Genomic DNA, 18,448 nt, shown 5'->3' on the forward strand with positions numbered 1-18,448 from the left:
TCTCGTTCTGTGAAAAATGCCATTGGAATTTTGTTAGAGATTGCATTGAATCTGTAGATTGGGTAGTGCTTTGGTAGTGTGGACATTTTAAAAACATTACTCTAATCCATGAACAGAATATCTTTCCATTTATTTGCGTCTTCTGCAATTTCTTTCATCTTTTATATTCCAGTGCACAAATATTTCACCTCCTTAGTTAAATTTATTCCTGTGTTTGTTTGTTTTTTTTGCTGCTACTGTAAATGGGATTGTTTTCTTAATTTCTCTTTCTGATAGTTCATTGTTAGTGTATAGAAATGCAATTGATTTTTGCATATGGAGTTTGTATCCTGCAAATTTACTGAATTCATTTATTAGTTCTAACAGGTTTTTGGTGGAGTCTTTAATATATATAGTATCATATCATCTGTAAACAGAGACTCTGTCTCCTCCTACCCTTACCATGGACTTAGATGAAAGCCCCCTTCCATGTCATGCCCAATGATAAGCAGGCAGAATTTTCTTTATTCCTGTTACAACTATGATTTCTCATTTTCCAGCGCCTCATTTTATATGGGGAGACAGTTTTAGTTTTAGTCCCAGGGCCTTGATCTCCATCTCATCACCATGGAAGCATTCAAACTTCAGCCCCTAAGAGCTAGCTCTGGTTCACTTGCTCCATAAGGCTTCAATCCATCATCCCTCTGATGACTCCTGCTTCCTTTGTGACCTGTGGAGATTTTGCTTTCTTACCTTTGACTTCAGCTATGAATTAACAGTTTAAAATTATATTTATCTCACATTTCTGTTTGGGGGAAGGTTTCTGGTTTCTGGCACCAGCCTATTCTACCATCTTAAGTAGAATTTCTAATATATAAATATTTGTATATTTACCTTATATTTATTCACCTTATTTAAATTTTTATTTTCTTGGGTCTCAAGCATACAATCACATATTCTAAAACTGTGAATATGTGTAAACAAGTTCTCAATTTTTATCAACAAGTTTTACTCTTTATTTTTGCCTATGTATTCTGTCATAGATTGAGAGCAATGTGTCAAATTCTTTCAATATAATTGTATCTTTATCAGTCTCTCTATGACTTTGCTTCCTTATAAGTACTATGTTGTTCATTTTATCTTCAGCATTGATTATAGCTATTGTGTGTAAACATACATGTTGTTTTTCCTTTTTAATTATTTTATACAGACAAAAGCTGCCTCTAGAGCTCTTCTTTTGGAGTTATCTTTTCTGCTTTTTGTCACCTAAATTGTTCTAAGCTTCTCTGTGTTATTTTGTTTTAGATGTGTTGCTTATACTTTACAATTGTTGTGGAGGGTGGTGTTACTGTTTAATGCTTTTTATTTTTGCTATTTCTGTACCTGCTTTTTTGGTTTGTTCATTTTTTGCTACATACATTTATTTTTATTTGCCAATTTTCTGGCGAAAATTAAAAAAAATAAGTTTTGTGCTTTCAATTTTAATTAAAATTAATTAAATTAATTTAAAACAATTTAGATTTTTGAAAGACAATCTTGGAACGGTGTTAAATCAACTCTTAATTTATTAAGTAATAAACTAGTAATTTTGAAAACCATCTGTTGTGGAAGAAAAGAAATGTAATACTGTTTCCTTTTATACTCCACCACTCTAATCCTAGTTTTCCTTCAGAACTCTGTGGTTATGGAAGCCATAATTTGGTTTCTATTATCTTAGAAATACAAGTGATCATTTAATTCACTTAAAAATAGCTTTTAGTAATTACTTTTATGACCACTTAAAACACACATTCAAATTCATCTCTGCATCTTACTCATTTTTCTGCCCAATGCCTGTCCATCTACCAAGATTTCTCCATCCTGGACTTGTTTTTATATGTGCTTCACTGCCCTGGCATTTTCCAGCAGCTTATTCAGGAAGACTGCCCTGATGGGTAGAATTCTGCGTGTTGAAGTAGCTGAGGACATGCTCTTGTTTCTCAGAGGTTTTATTCTCCAGAGTTCTGTAATGGTTTGCTAGCTTGATTTCTAGCACTTTGACCTACTAAGTAGTCTGAGAACAACCTGAAACTTTTGTGGATGTTTTTTCTGGGTGATTTGATGTTTTTCTTCTGGATTTTTATAAAAATCCTACTCCTCCTCTTCCTCTTCTTCCTTTCAGATACTGAAAAATTCCTCCTTGTTAGTTATCATCCTGACATTTTTTTTCTTGAAACAGTGTACACTGTTTTCTAATTAGAGTGTTTCTTTGTATTAGGAAATAGTTCCTGTGTTGCTACAGTTGATTCCTCTCTTGTTGTTCCTTATTAATCAGTAGTGCTGTGCAAAGTCCATGCAATTTCTCCTACTACAGTGACCACTCTTCACGCCAGCTTCTTGAAGTTCCATAGATGCAATACTCACTGGGATTTTTTGAAACAGACAAAAATTTTAAAAATATTTTATTTAATATTTTAAAATTATGAGAAATTTAAAAATATTTCCTCTTGTTTCTTGCTGCATCTGTCCTTTTCTTGAGACAGACCACTCTGTACTTTAGGCGAGTGGCTGCCAAGTGGCAAAACCTTGAGTTTCTTTGATGCTCTTTGGTCTAGCTGAAAGTGTTTATTGGGCGCCATTTTAAATCTTTGTGAGGTTTAGCAAAGGACCAACAGGCACAGCCTTGATTTGGTCTCTATTTTGAAGCCATTTCTTACACTGAGAATTGTTTGCTAGTGGGAGAGACTGAGAATACGAAATAATTTTATTTTCCAACTCAACAAATCCTGGGCCTTTCATACTGAAGAGTTCCTTCTTTAGTTCATCTCTCCTTTGACATAATTTATCATACATGACCAAAAAGTGCCAACTGACACTTTCAACTTTTTGCCATATTCACAAGTTCTTTCGGTACATATTCTGTGCTCTACATTACCCCAGAAAACGGTCTTGCAAATGTTCCATCACCCATAACACAAACTGGCTTTCTCCAGTCTTTAATAGCAGTTTCCTCACTGCTCTTCCAGCCTTTGCTAACAACAGTTTCACTGCCTTTCAGCCTTCACCTGCAACCCAAAACTAAAACCAGTGCCACGTGTTTTAAGTTTTTGGTACAGCACAACTCCATTTCCCGGTATCAATTTGGGTCTACTGTCTATTATTGCATAGCAAACTGTACCAAAATTATGTGTCTTAAAACAACAACGATATACTATTTCTCATGATCCTGTGGCTTGACTGTGTAGTTCTTTGCTGGTTTTGCCTGGGTTCACTTACCTGCCTGCATTCAGCTGTAGGGTCAGCTGTGAATTGGGTTCAGTTGTGACAGCTGGAAAGCTGGACCTCTGTCTCCAAGTAGTCTTTCATCTTGGGCTTCTATAGTGGTTACAGGGTTCTAAGAGAGAAAGGGCAAAAGTTACAAGGTCTCTTGAGACCTAGACCCTGGAACTTACATGTTACTTCTCCACATTCTATTTGTCAAAGTAAGTCACGTGACCAGCCTGGTTTGAGGAGGTACAGAAAGAGACTCTTATCTCTGGTTGAGGGGTGCAGCCCAGTCACATTACAAATGGAGCTATCTCCTGAGATGGGAGGTCTTTGTGACCATTGAATAATGTATCACAGAAGCCAGGTCCTGTTAATTTTTATATTCTTTGCAGTACCAAGCATATCACCTAACATAAATAAGTGCTATAATAGATATTTGTTGAAGTGAAGGAGAAAGAAGAATTGAGGTTAGTAATTCCAAATCTGATGCTCTTTTTAAAATAGACTTGGCATTCAGATACTTTCAAAGGCATTTTTTTCCCCGATGATTTAGAAGGATTTCACTCTGCATAATAAATGTGGCCAGAAAAATGCTGATTTTTATCTTTTAATACTTGAAATCCCTAAGAGCATGTTCAGTTCAGTTAACGGATTTTCGATTTGACAACTCTCATGAATACAATAGTCAGGCTATCATAAAAAAGTGAGCTAAAGGCGATCTCTTTGTTCTGGAGGCAAGAACACACATGAATATATGCCACCATATATGTCTGTGTAGAGGAAACTATTAGATGGAGAGAGTATGAGAAATTCAAAGAGAGCCCTTCAAGGAATAAATCCAATTTTTTCTCTTTAGTTAAAAAAAAAGGGGGGTGGGGCAGGACGAAGAAGCATTGTTTCTATATATTGCAATAAATTTCATCTTGAAATAATCAAAGGAACTTTAAATCCCGGCAATTTAAAATATGGTAAAAGTTGAGCATAAACATGTACTAACAGCACAGTTAGTGTTTTTGTTGTCATGATAATGCTCTATTGTTTAAAATCTGAGCCTTGTTTTACATTTCTGCTTATTAATGGATAGAACAGAAAATTTCCAATCACTTTTAGAATTATTTGTAATATAAATTTTATCTCTTTCAAGTTAAAACTATGTATTACCTACTTTCTCAGAGCATTGCATTTAGTTGTCCCTCAAGATTTAAACTGAATTAAAGCACATCGAACTTGTAGTTCCAATTCCAACTATGACTTAAAAAATTTCAACTTTTCTGTATGATTTTATTCCTATGTGCACACTGGAAAGAAATATTTTTCAGATACTTGTGAAGGCATTTTTCTCTTCCTCATTTTAAAAAAAATTTTTATTTTATACTGGAACATAGTTGATTAATAATGTTGTGTTAGTTTCAGGTGTACAGCAAAGTGGTTCAGTTGTACATGTACATGTATCTATTCTTTTTCAAATTCTTTTCCCCTTTAGGTTATTACAGAATATTGAGCAGAGTTCCCTGTGCTATACAGTAGGTCCTTGTTGGTTATCTATTTTAAATATAGCAGTGTGTAAATGTCAATCCCAAACTTCCAATCTATCTCCCCCCGCTTCCCTCCTGGTAACCATAAGTTCATTCTCTAAGTCTGTGGGTCTGTTTCTGTTTTGTAAATAAGTTCATTTGTATCATTTTTTTTAGATTCCGCATATAAGTGATATCATATGATATTTGCCTTTCTCTGACTGCCTTCACTTAGGATGATAATCTCCCGGTCCACCCATGTTGCTGCAAATGGGATCATTTTATTTTTTTTTAATGGCTGAGTAATATTCCATCATGTATATGTACCACATCTTCTTTATCCATTCATCTGTTGATGGACATTTAGGTTGCTTACATGTCTTGGCTGTTGTAAACAGCACTGCAATGAACACTGGGGTGCATGTATCCTTTCAAACCATGTTTTTCTCTGGATATATGCCCAAGAGTGGGATTGCAGGATCACGTGGTAGCTCTATTTTTAGTTTTTGAAGGAACCTCCACACTATTCTCCATAGAGGCTGCACCAATTTACATTCCCACCAACAGTGTAGGAAGGTTCCCTTTTCTCCACACCCTCTCCAGCATTTATTGTTTGTAGATTTTTGATGATGGCCATTCTGACAGGTGTGAGGTGATACCTCATTGTAGTTTTGATTTGCATTTCTCTAATAATTAGCGATGTTGAGCATCTTTTCATGTGCCTGTTGGCCATCTGTATGTCTTCTCTGGAGAAATGTCTATTTAGGTCTTCTGCCCATTTTTTTCTCTTCCTCATTTAAAGGGGTGTCACAACATAGTCAGTTCACCTACACCTAAGTGTCCTTCCCTGCTCCTGGGTCAGGATTAGATTCAGTGGCCTCCCTCCAACCATCATCTTTTATTAGTAGCATAGGATTCTCCTCTAAACACACACGGTGCCCACACTATCTTGATCAATCTACACAGATGCAATAATATCCACCATGTGCCTGGCACTATGATTCTAAGATGAGAAAAAGACAAGTCGCTGTTCTCAAGATATGTGTCATTTAATTGAGAAAAGAATATTTATGTAAATAACCATAATCTCCGTAATAGTAACAGCAGCTACCGTGTTTTGCACACCTGCTCTTTGACAGGTACTTTACATACATTATCTCCATTCTTCCAAAGATATTTCTAATTACACATTCATTATGCCCAGTTTGCAGTTGGGGAAACAGGCTCCGGGAGTTCTGTGAACTTGCCCAGTACCACTGCCGTAGTAAGTAGATGAAGCAGGAATTCTAACTCAAATTCAGAGTCAAAGGCCACGCTCTTTCTGGGTGGCCTTCTAATCCAGCGAAGAGTTGGATCGGGACACCTGGCAGAAAATCTTAAAAGTGCCCCAAATGAGGGTACAGGACCTCAGCTAACAGTGAGGAGGAGAGAAATTATTGTCTTTCCTAATAGGGCCCATTTGTGGCTTATGTGGAGATGGAGCTTGAATTGGAAGGTGAGGGTCAACTTGGACACACAGGATGGTCAGGGTTATCGTGGGCAAGTTAGAGCCGGGTCAGGTGGGCAGGCTGTCCTTTCCCTTCAGCGTAAGTTGCCCGTTATCCCCTTCAACCTTGTCCTGGCCAATCTTACTCTTTTCTACAAATCGCCTCCTTTATCTCCATGCAAGAACTGTCTTTTCTTCCTTCATTCATCAGAAAAATCCATTACTTCCATAAAGCATCTTTCAGACTGCAGATTCCCTGAAGCCTCAGAAGTCCTCCAGCGTGCGAGTTCATTTCTAATCTGCCTTAGATGGATTTCTATGGGTCTCTCATTTGTGTTTTCATGTTTTCCCACTTATGTGGTTGTCTCTCAGCAGGAGGTAAGTCTTCAGGTAACAGAGATTTGTCTTTGGTTATTAACTCCCCTCCCTCCTCACCCTGAACTCTATTTACCCTGAACATTTGCTAACTCAGAGGCATATTATGAGGAATAAGTTAAGGCAATAAAATAAATGAATGACAAATCCATGAAAGCTTTGCAGAATAGTGCACTGTGTCTAAAATGGAATTTTCAATATTATGTCTGCAAGTTGGACCTGTACATTCTTTTCCTTTTTCTTTTCTTTTATTCTATTCTAAAAAATTGTGAGTTCCTCCCTTTTGATGTTTCTATATTTTCTCTTCATTTTTTCTCATTCATTTCCCCCCAGTATTTCCTTCTAATTATCTTCTTTTTAAATTTAATTTTGATTTTATCAAAGTAATAATGTAATCTTCTTTTTCAATTTAATTTTGATTTTATCAAAAGCCAAATTATAATAGCCTTTGAACAGGAGGCAGCATCTCCTTACTTCTCATTATCTCTATCTCTAATTCCCTTGTACAGAGACAAATGTTTTCAATCATTTTGACTGTATCTTCTGGTATTTACTTGCAAATTTTCAAGTGACATGCATAAATTGCTATTTGTTTATCATTTTGGTTTAAGTTACTATTTAGTGATTCTGCTAAGAGAGTTTAGTGATTCTGCTAAGAGAGTTTAACCCCAACTTGCACATCATTTTCCCCTCTTCTCAACTTCTTAAAATCGTGAAAACACAATTTGGGACTAAATCAATACTTAGTGTTTATATTTTTATAACTATATAAATCATATTCATAGCTGACCACATTAAAAAATGATTATATTTTAAATGTTTTTTAACAGTAAAAAACTACGATGACATTTCCTTCCTTATACAACATTTTGTTATCCCTTAGGTTAGTAATTGCTTTTATAAGAGATTACTTGATGTTCTGTGCATCCAGTACTGCCCTTTGCCCTTGGCCATGAGCCTTAGACTGTGGCTTTCCTCCATCCTCGCCCCTCTATGTCATGGGATCCCCTGGCCAAGGGAGCCAAGGGGACAGGGACATGCCCACCTGGACGCTGTGCCCCTCTGCCCTCCTAAATCTGGCTTCTGAACCCCTGGACTCCAGAATTCCCTGCCCAGATGGTCCCAAGTGCCCTTTCAGGTCCTCCTTGCAAAGGCAGATGTTCTTACTGTGTGCACACTCCAAGGCCAAGGACTGATGGAGGTGCAGGTGTGTAGCATCCACAGGTGTGTGCAAGACCCCTCATGGTAAAGGAAGGGGCTGGGTCTTTTTCATTTACTCAGTTGAACGCTCCATGAGCCCTTCAATCTGAAAATTCATGTGCTTAAGTCCAGGGAAACTTTCTTACTTTATTATCACTTTTTGTTGTTAAATCCCCTTCTCCTTTTTCTCTAATTTTTATTTTTGTAACTCATGTTACGTGAATGGTTGATTTACAGGAGTTAACTTCTAACTTTTTTACTCTTTTCTTCCACTTTCTAGATTTGTTTTTGTTGTTTTATTTTATTTTTTTAAGACTTTATTGATGCGACTTTCTTATCCTTCTCTGCATTTTTCACACATGATATCACACCTTTCCTTGCTAAGAGTACGCTTGGTTGTGTTGTTAATAATATCTTACTCTTTTCCCCCACAGATGCAATATTTTCATCTCTCCAATAATATTAATTATAATCCTCCTTCTTGCATATGCTCATCTTCTCTAAGTTAATTTGTTTCCTTACTTGTCCTTGATCCTTGGCTAAGTCATTCTTAAGAGTGGAGGCACTAAACACCTGTTTGGAAGTTCAGCCTGCATGGGAGGGCCCTGTGAGCTCCATGGTGGCATGACAAGGTAGTCAGCTGTCTTTTTCCATGGAGGACTCCCAACTGTCAGTATCTGTAGGTCTTTTTTCCCGCTCGGTTCAGCATCCCCAGAGAGAAGTCCTCCCAATCTCCTGATCAGGGTGAGGGTGGGACCAGCTCTCTGGGAGCTGGGTGTGGGGAAGGAGGACAAGGGATTTTGCAGTCTCAGAAATAGACTTTCAGTGAACCCCCTACTTGGCCCGTGGCCCAGCCCCAGCTGGACATAGCATCCGGGAGCCTCTCTGTTCCAACTTCCGGAGAGTAAACTGTCCTTTTGCTGAGTGGGATCTAGTATCTAACTGCTCCTTTAAACACGTTCCAAGAACTCCCCTGGTTTGAGCCACCTGCCCCATCCTTCAGAGGAGACTATCTCCTGAGCATTTCCAGGAGTCCGTGGTGCAGAATCGACTTGTGTCTTGCTGGCTTCCTTCCTCTGGCCTGTTACGTCAGCAGCCCCTTGTCCATCTGCTTCCCAGCTTCCAAAATTCGATAATATCTCTCATCTGCCATCATCTCTCCATAGGTTCTCTTTGTTCCCAAGGTTTACTCATTTTTAAAAAATTCTTTTACTCTTATGTGAATAAGGTCTTAAGTGGAGAAGAAATAAAACCATATGCTCAGTCTGCCATGTTTAACTGGAAGCTGTAACAGGTTTCTTTCATTTTGTTCATATATTTTCTTTTTACTTTCCTGCAAGGATATTACAATGTTAACATTTAAAATACCTAAGAGTTTTTTAGTCCATGCATTTTTGTATGCATTTACTGATTATGTTTTTTATTACACTGCTTAGGAAGCAAAAAAGTTTTGAAATACCCTTTGAATTAGGGCAAGAATAAAGATACGGCAAAATTTGAAAGTTTAATAAGGTGCATATCCAGTGACAAATAGGTAAAGCATCATAGTAGGAAGTACTTATAATCGGAAAACTCCTTTAGAAATTAAAGCCCAATCATCTAGTTGTGATACTTGACAGAGTCCTGTAAAGATCTCAAAGGTAAGAAAAGGTACTGACTTAACAGTACTTGACTAACTGGAGCTTGCAAGAAAAATAAAATAGAAAGGAAACTTTAGGATTAATTATTCATCAGAAACCTTAAGTTTCAAAACTAGCAAAAGCAACAACAGCTTAAAAAGTTTACCAAGTGCTTACTGTGTGAGAATAAATATACGGTCAAATAAAAAACAAACCTGGACTTGGTAAAGAGAAACTTCACTCAAAAAAGATTATTGCAAAGGGAGGAAATAATTTTTTTTTACAATTCAGGATTTAAATAAGTTTAAGTTATTTAAGTTACTTGTTTTAAATTGCACAACGCTGAAGCCAGTCTAAAAAAAGATTTAAACACAACCCACTGCAAGGTAACTCAATGAGTTGCTTTTTAATTAAAAAAAATTTTTTAAACAGAAAAAAACAACCCCAACAGATCACAATCTACACCATGCAGCCACCCTGCCCAGCACGCGGAAGCCACGGGAGAAGGTAGCAAGAGGAGCTGGGACAGGCAGCAAGAACCTGCAGAAGGAGTTTCTGCTCACAGATGACGTGCAGTGTAGAAACATCCTGAGTTCTCTTGGGTCCCCCTATCGTAGCAGGGGACGGGAGACCGCTCTGAACATAAGGGAGATTGCAATAGGGAGACCACTCTGCACCTGAAACTATCACAGCATTGTTAACCAACTATACTCCAATATAAAATAAAAAGTTAAAAAAAAATAAAAACACACTTTAATAAAAAAAAAAAAAGGAATAGGGAGACCACTCTGAACATAAGATCTGCGAGAGTCTCACGGGTTAAGCAGAAAGAGTTTTCTTTTCTGGGGAGGAATAAACAAGGCTAGAAAGATCTGGATGTGGGAAGTGGGATGAAAGGATGGCCAGATGGAGAGGAGATCAGAGAATGTTTTATCCTGAGACCAGGTGAGGATGAACCAACCTTCAGGGTCCAGGGAAAGGAGAGAATCTTAACCAAATTTGGTTACAAGCATTTTGCTCCTTTGATCAGTGGGGACCAGCAGTTCAGCTAATCATTTATGAGGCAAAGAATGGGGAGCTAGGGAGTCTGTGTCTGTCACAGGTCAACAAGGGAGGGAGCATCTGTGTGAGTCTGATCTAAGTCATGTGGGCAGGGTGCTTCTTTGCAGTCAGCCCTTTTTTCCTGGAGCACAAAGGGTGGGGAGATTGTTTAACCTTTGCTGTTTTCCAGGATCACAGAAATTGGATAAATTTCAACATCGTCAATATAAATAAGCAAGATGGCTACCCCTGAAAAATTAAGTGGCTAATGAAGGGGATAACTGAGTAAAGTAATTCCACAAAGTGTAGTTAAGTGCTGTCTGTGATAAATAAACATGTTGGTTGCCATGGCAATGCAAAGGAAAGGCACCTCACGTGTGGGGAGGGGGAGGGGCAGACAGCGATGGCTGCGCGGGATCTTAACGAATGACCAGGATCTATCCAGGTGGAGAAAAGGGCATCAGCTCTGAACAAGGAAATATCAGCAAAGATCACAAAGGCAAATGTACTTTGTGAACTTCATGCAGCAAAGCTTATGTCCAAGTGGACTAGGAAAAGTAGTCTTTTCCGGCTGATGAGAGATTTTTCTCCTCCTTAGGAGATCAAATAATAACAAAACAGAAGTCTATCACTCACAGACGGAAATGTGAGTCTCAAATTGGGTTAAAGCCTGGAAATTCTCAAGGATGAATGCATGGTGAGACTTTATACTCTGAAGGGAAGCTTGAGTGGTGTCACAGCAACTTCTGGGAGCAGCTCTGGGTCTGGCTGTGGGTGTCCGACCCAGGCTGACACCTCAGAGTGGGAAAAAGGGTCCAGCAGGTGTGGAGAAGCCCCGGCCCACCCGCTTGTATTCCTCACTGAAATTGTTAAGCCAGTTTTCTTCACAGTAAGAGTCCATTTGTAAATAGGTAGTAAAAACCTAGGTAATACGTATAAATTATCTAGAGTTTATTTTACAATTTAAGGCTTTGGCTGTCTCTCAGCATCAAACTTCACATTCTAAAAAGTGTCAAACTTCTGCTTTATTCTTTTTGAAAAAGAGACTGCAGCAAAAGCAGATTTTTTCTCTTTTGCTCCAAACACAGAGTACAGCCTTTAGGGGATCAGATATCCAAGCGTCCCGGGATGGCATGCCTTTCCCTGGAGGGAACTCACCCAGCAGGCACACCAAGTGTGGTGGATAAAGGGACTCTTTGGGGGGGAGGTGTTTAAGGGGTCAGAGGCAAGGGTCAGGGCACAGATGGACGCTGTCTGAAAGGAGAGGTACAGCCCCTCGGAGTAGGATCAGTGAGGAGAACAAGAGGGTGGGCCAGGGCTTCTCCACACCTGCTGGACCCTCTTTCCCACTCTGAGCTGTCAGCCTGGGTCGGACACCCACAGCCAGACCCAGAGCTGCTCCCAGCAGGTGCTATGACACCACTCAAGCTTCCCTTCAGAGTATAAAGTCTCACCATACTGTTCATCCTTGGGAATTTCCAGGCTTTAACCCAACTGGAGACTCACATTTCCCTCTGTGAGTAACAGGGTTCTGTTTTGTTATTATTTGATCTTTCTAGCTTTCACTGTAACTTCTAAAATGCTGTAGCACTTGTAACAAGAGGGAAACAAATACATTTTTTCAAAATCAGAGGGTAGTAAAACAAAACATGTCCTAAATTTAGAGGCAGGAGCCAGTCTTAAAGTGTTTCATTGGCTTTAAGTTTGGCATCATGCCTTCTCCTGCAGGAAGAGTCCTCACTGCACAGAGAACAGAGCCAACTGGACAGGCAGAAAGGCAGATGCCCTAGGCATTGTCTCTAAGGTACTAGGACCTCTGTTAAGGATGCAAGATATCTTTATATTTGAGCAATTAAGAACAGGTCTGTGGCTGTTCACCTATGGGCAGTTATCAGCCCAGGGTGAGGTACTGTGGTCCAGCCAGAGCCAGACCTGTGAACAATGACCTGTGTCCTGTGTCCAAGGAAGGTCACTGGGCCACATATCCTTCACAGGATATTAACTGAGGGGCCCAGAACCCAAATATTTGGCCTGTGTCTCATCAGCAACAGGTATTCAGGAGAGCATACCTCAGGCAAGTTGATGAAGTGTTAGGAAGGAAGGAAGGAAGGGAGGGAGGAAGGAAGGAAGGGGGGAAGGAAGGGGGGAAGGGGAAAAGAAAGAAAGAAAGAAAGAAGGAAAGAAAGAAAGAAAGGAAGGAAGGAAGGAAGGAAAGGGGGAAGGGGAAAGAAAGAAAGAACGAAAGAAAGAAAGAAAGAAAGAGGAAGGAAGGAAGATGGGGGGAAGGGGGAAAGAAAGGAAGGAAGAAAGGGGGGAAGGGGGAAAGAAAGAAAGAAAGAAAGAGAGAAAGAAAGGAAGGAAGGAAGGAAGAAAGGGGAAAGAAAGAAAGAGAGAGAAAGAAAGAAAGAGAAAGAAAGAAAGAGAGAGAGAGGGAGGGAGGGAGGGAGAAAGAAAGAATAGTAACTCTCCTAATTTTCTAGAAGTGCTGGGTACATTTCTAATTGGATGAATTTCAATATCATATTGTTGAAAGCAAATGGAAATTTTGTTTCTGAATAATCTCTCTTTTTTAACTGTTTCAATAATTTTTAAACTCTGGGGTAGAATATTTTCAGGTTGGCAGTTTACGGGATGGGAAGACACTTCGTAGTTCCTGGTTTTTGCTTTGTTCTGCTTTGTAACCAGGTGTCCGTTCTGTCAGCTCAGCGCAAACATCACAGGCAGGATAGAGGCGCTGAAGACAATGGCCTTCTCTTAAAGGTACTGTGGATACAAACATATACCTTTAAAATGCACTGAGAAGAATAAGTTAGGCCTAGCAGTAAACAATAGACAACATTTCTTCTTGAAAACATTTCTTCTTCGGCTTGTTGATGGTATTAGCGTTTGTCATTCTAGCCACTACAGCAGAATGAATTCTATTCCACACGTTGAGAAGTCCATCATTCTGTTTAGAGGGAAACGGGTCTGCAAATTGTGCTGGAACTAAAACTGGATGGAGGCGTGAAGCTGTTAAAGATAATAGAGCTGTGTTAAAACCCACAAATGAATGGAGGGTCCTCTGGCCTGCTGCCCCGCTCTCATTGTGCTCCGTGGGCCATTTTCCACACATACAATGTGTTCACAGCTGGCTGTCCGGTCTCTTTTGGGGCCTTCGTGAATATGCATGTCCCAAATCACAGGCCTGGCCCCCAGGCTGGGAACTCCCACCCATGCTTGTATCCTCCAGCATCTCTCAGGAGGGTCCCTCATCAATTCTGCACCCACCATCTGGTATTGTTGGGCGGCCAGCTCTCCAGGCGCTGCGTGTCTCTGTGAATTACAACCCGGGCGGATTTGTTTTGAGCGTCACTCAGATGAACTTTTCCCTCGGGTTTAGAATTTTGTTTCAGACAAAAACGTATACACGGGAGACAGTCTGGCAGTATTTTCCACCTTTTAAGGCTGGAGGCGAAAGCCAAGGTTGTACCAGCAGGTTGGGATAAAGCTACCAGAATCTAATTGATGGCTTTGAAGGGCATTTTAAGAAGACTTGGGTGTGAACGCTCCTGAGTGAAAACAGCTGCTGTTTCCTCTCTTTGAATGGATGCTGAACTCACGGCCATTTCCTGGAGGGCTTTTAATGTTTAGCATCTGAAGAATGGCGGATTCAAAGAGTCATGAAAATGTGTCAGTTGGCTTTCCAGCGGAAAGCGATAGAATTTCTAACCTTCAGCTACCCACCTCGGAAAACCCCAGATTCCTGAGAGGTGTTTGCAGGGACAGTGCTAGGTGGTGGTTTGCCCCAAATCTCTCTGTTCGCTCCAGTGGGGAACTGGGCTGCACCTGCTCTTCTCTCCTTGGAGCGTCCAGCGGGCTCCCCTTCTTAGTACCCTCCTCCTCATACCCACGTCTCATCCTGGCTCCACTGTGCCCCTTGTAGAGGGGGAAGAGCTCTCCTCCCCACCCAGAGGGAGCTCAGGGCCCGTCTAATTGCATCACTGGCCTGGTGGGAGGAGAGAGAAAAGAGAGCAGAGCGGAGCCCTGCCGAGAGGAGAGGGCTCTGCCTTGGACCCAGCAGGGAGAGGTCTTAGCTCCTCTGTGACTTGGCCAGTGGAGTTTGATGTCAGCATGTATTGCCAGTTCCCACCCTACACAAAGCTCCCTGAGCTACCTGTCTGCCTTGCTTGGCATCCTGTTCACCACTGCATTTATCACGCGAGATCTACTGCTTGGTTTTCCTCTTGGTCTCTCCCTGAACGGTAAGCTTGAAAACCAAAGCTGTGCTGCCTTCACTTCTGTTGCCCCTGCATCCGGCACAGTGCAAGGCACACAGAATTCAGTTACCCTTTGCTAAAAAAATGAGTGATCTTTTGTGCATCTTTTCAAAGTTAATTCTGTCACCAAAATCCTATGAATTTGGCACTCTCATTTTGATTATACAGACAAGGAACTTGAGTCGCAGAGAAATTAAAAAACAGTAACAAACTTGGCCAGGTCAAGCTGGTTAAGTTCAGATGCAACATTCATACCCTGCTGTCTGGCTCCAGAGCTCCCACCATTAACCACTGTGGCCACAAGGGGACCATCCCGAGTACAGTGCAAGCTTAATCTCTCTTTAAGTCAGCAGGACCAGACAGGGCACGGCGCTCAGCACACTGTGGTAGGGCTAGACTCCCTCTCCAGGAAATGAGCAGCCTAGCTCTGCCGGATAACCTCTATCTCCTCTATGACCCCGTAGAAACCTGCTCAACCCCCTGCCCCCAATTCTGGCATCTTGCAGTACAGACTGGATGGAGTATGTGCAAGCTGGCCTTCTATCTCAGCTGTTCTAGAATTGAGCATCGGGCCATAGACATGGGTGCTCCATAAATGAATGAATGAATGAATATCCAATAGGATCTGAGACACTCTTCCCCTTGTTGAAGGAACCAGCTCTAATTTTTTCCTTGGTTCCAATATTTGCCTTGACTTTTTAGCTATAAGACATACTTCTTTGGTAAGTATTCATTTTTTCCTCCTGCTTAAATTGAGGTTTTGCAAAAGGCATACCGTTCGGGGTCTGAACTACCTAAGAAAAAGTGCTATCCTAGAGAGAGTGAAAAAGTACCACAGGGAATGGATATGGAAAATTACGTCCATGTGACCCACTGTTACCAAAGGCAAATGTGTATTTTGTTGGCTCAGAGCAGCTCGTCTGCTGCTGTGTAGAGTCTCTTTAGTGGTAGTTTTCTAAACTATCATATTGAAGGTTTTTAATAAAAACAAATCCCTTTATTAACCTATATTAAAGAGTGCATTGCTACAGAAGAGTAATGCACCTGCCAGCATATCCACGAGAGCCAAGAGGAAGCAAGTTCAACTTTGTTTCTCATGACCACGTGACCTGTACACTTATCAACCACATTTTCCTCTATTATAGTTCTTGTAATTGTATTTTTCCCATTATTGACAATTACCTTTATGAAAATTACTTATAAAATCCCATTTGCATTTTTATTCTCAAAGCACAGACTAGGCTGACATTGCATTGTTCAAGACCGTCATACGAGTTCCCCACACTAGATGCTTTCACAGGCTGAGGGTCGCTCAGAAAGATCACAGAGCATGTGGGACGCCCTCTTCTAAAAGCAAGGGGCGTTCAGGGTTCAGAAGCAATGCTTGTAGCCCCGGGTGAGAAGGAAACTCTCCCGTACATTTGGAGGACTAGACGTTCTCTAGAATACTGTGCCAGCTCTTTTCTCTCTTCCCGGTTAGTTGCCTCTGGGTGTGTGTCTGGCTTGATGGCACGTGCAGATATTTTTCAGCTGTTACAGGAAAAGAACAGGTCTTTCAAAGGCCCAGCTTTGACTAAAACAGAATGGAAGCAGAAAATGGGAAAAGGAGGAAAAGAAGAGAGACAGAAGGAAAGGGAGAGGTAGAGAAGAAGAAAAGTGAGTGAAAAGCCTTGTTCCTGAGCTGGGGAGGGCTGTGGATGGTGGCAGCAGGTGCTGGAGAAATTGGATCTGGAGGCTGGCAGGGTCACGGGGGGCAGGGCCGGGGAGGGCCCTGAGCTTGGGTTGTAGGGCAGGTATTTCAGGAAACTCAGCCAAAATCAGCTCAAGAGTGACTGACTCCACTGCCCTAAACCCATATCTATTCTTGGTTATTTTAGACAATGAAGAGAGAGCACACTTAACTCTGTGGTGATATACTTCATAAAAAAGCACATTGGTCCAATGGCTTAAGGTAAAATTGTGTCCATCAAATCTTAAGGAACATTTATTTAAAAATGAAAGAACTTCCAATGTACCTTCATAGGGCATTTTGCTGAAGTTATGGAATAACTTATGGAAGTTAAGTATGGAATGGAACTCAGTCTGTGTTTCTTGACTCAGGCTACCTGGAACCTGCCCCCAGATGATTATATCAGAGTCTCTGGGCATGGGGCAAGGCCACCAGTATTTTGGAAAAACTCCCCAGCAGTGAAGCCAGGGCTGAAACCACAGCCCTAAGCAGTCTCCGCATGGATATGTAGAGGACACAGATGAGCAAACTAAATAGTCAAAGAAAAATCAAGGATGGGAGTCTTTCAGAGACCCTTAAAGCCTGTGTGAATATGCCTGTGCTCACTAAGATATAATAGGACTCCTACCAAACACTAATGATAACCTTTTATATGCCTCTAATTAGTAAAAAGGCAGCATGCAATTAATTTCCATTTGTCATCCCTTTCTCACTAGCAAACCTTCAAGATTTTGCTCCCCTGAGGTTTCCTTGTAAACCGGGAAGCAGGTATTTCTCCCAGGTAATTTGTTCATTTGACAAACCTTGAGTTCCTGCCCTGAGCAAGGCACAGTGTCATGAGCATGACAGATGTCAGTCCTGTACTCATGGGGCTTCTGTTCTAATGGCAGAAACAGTTGTGAAACAGTTTATCACACGAATAATGTCCCATCTAATTTTTTAAGCACAAGTGTGATACGTGTTCAGGAGAGAAGAACGGGATTCTAAGGAATGGAAAGGAAGTGCCCCTGATCTGCTCTGGGGCAGATATTTGAAAGGAGATTGGAAAGAGCCAAGGTTAGCATCCCATATCAACAGCAGAGTCTGTGCAAATGTCCTCAGGTGGCAAAAGGCATAGTATATTCAGGGAACTTAAGGCGGCTAGTCAGCGGGAGAGTTACAGCTTGGGTGGAGAGTGGTACTCACTCCTATAGCGGTGCTTTCTTCTCTTGTTAAATGTACGCACACTTGGAGTTGTTGCACAACTAACTCCAAGGGGGCACAGGTCACAAAAGGGGGCTGCAGCAGCACCAAGAATGAGCCCCAACTTACATGCACTGATGTGGAGCAGGGGCGAGATAAAGCCACACAGAGGCTGGTAGGTCATCCTGAGACACAGCAGGAGGAGGCCATTGAGAGTTTTAAGGAAAGGATCGGTAGAATAAGGTTTGTCTCTTAAAAAGATTTCCTCTGCCTGTTGGGCTGAGAACGGATTAGAGGGTGGTAAGAGTGAAAGCAGCAGAGGCCAGTTCCAAGGCTATTTCCTGCAGAGATGAAGGTGACTGGAGGAGCAAGGTGGTGGTGGAGATAAGGTGACCTGGACAGACGGCAAAGTTACTGGGAGGTGAAATCAACAGGGTTCTGTGACTGCCTGGGAATGAGTGAGAGGCAGGGGAGAAGGCTGGGCTCAAGGATGCCTCTCAGATTTCTGCATGTGAACCTGTGTCTGGGATAGCGCCTGAGATAGGAAGCAATACAAAGACGGAACTGGGGTTGTCAGATGGCTCAGAACACAGGCCAGGAAGTTTTTTGTTCTTTCTGTTTGATCCCCCATCTGAGCGCTCAGAACCTTCTTGATCTGCCGCTTGGAGTCAGTAAAAAACAATTTGAAATGATTTGCAATTCTAGTGTACCTGATTCCAAACTCCCAAACGTTTCTCGTTTGAAAATTCCAAAGAGAAAAAAATATAAATACAGAATTAGCCTCCATACATTAAAGTTTCACAGGGCAGGAATCACCAGTT

General features: G+C 41.1%; 1 protein-coding gene and 1 long non-coding RNA gene across 3 annotated transcripts in view; one reads left to right on the top strand and one right to left on the bottom strand.

Annotated features, from left to right (window-relative positions):
- Nucleotides 1-18,448, top strand: part of CLVS1 (clavesin 1) — a 142,796-nt gene that overhangs the window by 17,009 nt on the left and 107,339 nt on the right. The gene's annotated exons all lie outside the window — the stretch shown is intronic.
- Nucleotides 3,315-18,448, bottom strand: part of LOC133077221 (uncharacterized) — a 63,858-nt gene continuing 48,724 nt past the window's right edge. For both annotated transcript variants that reach the window (XR_009697689.1, XR_009697688.1), the window contains exon 3: nt 3,315-3,352. This is a non-coding gene — a long non-coding RNA (uncharacterized LOC133077221). The remainder of the gene's footprint in view (nt 3,353-18,448) is intronic.

Source organism: Eubalaena glacialis, chromosome 17 (assembly GCF_028564815.1).
Source record: "Eubalaena glacialis isolate mEubGla1 chromosome 17, mEubGla1.1.hap2.+ XY, whole genome shotgun sequence".
Lineage (NCBI taxonomy): Eukaryota > Metazoa > Chordata > Mammalia > Artiodactyla > Balaenidae > Eubalaena > Eubalaena glacialis.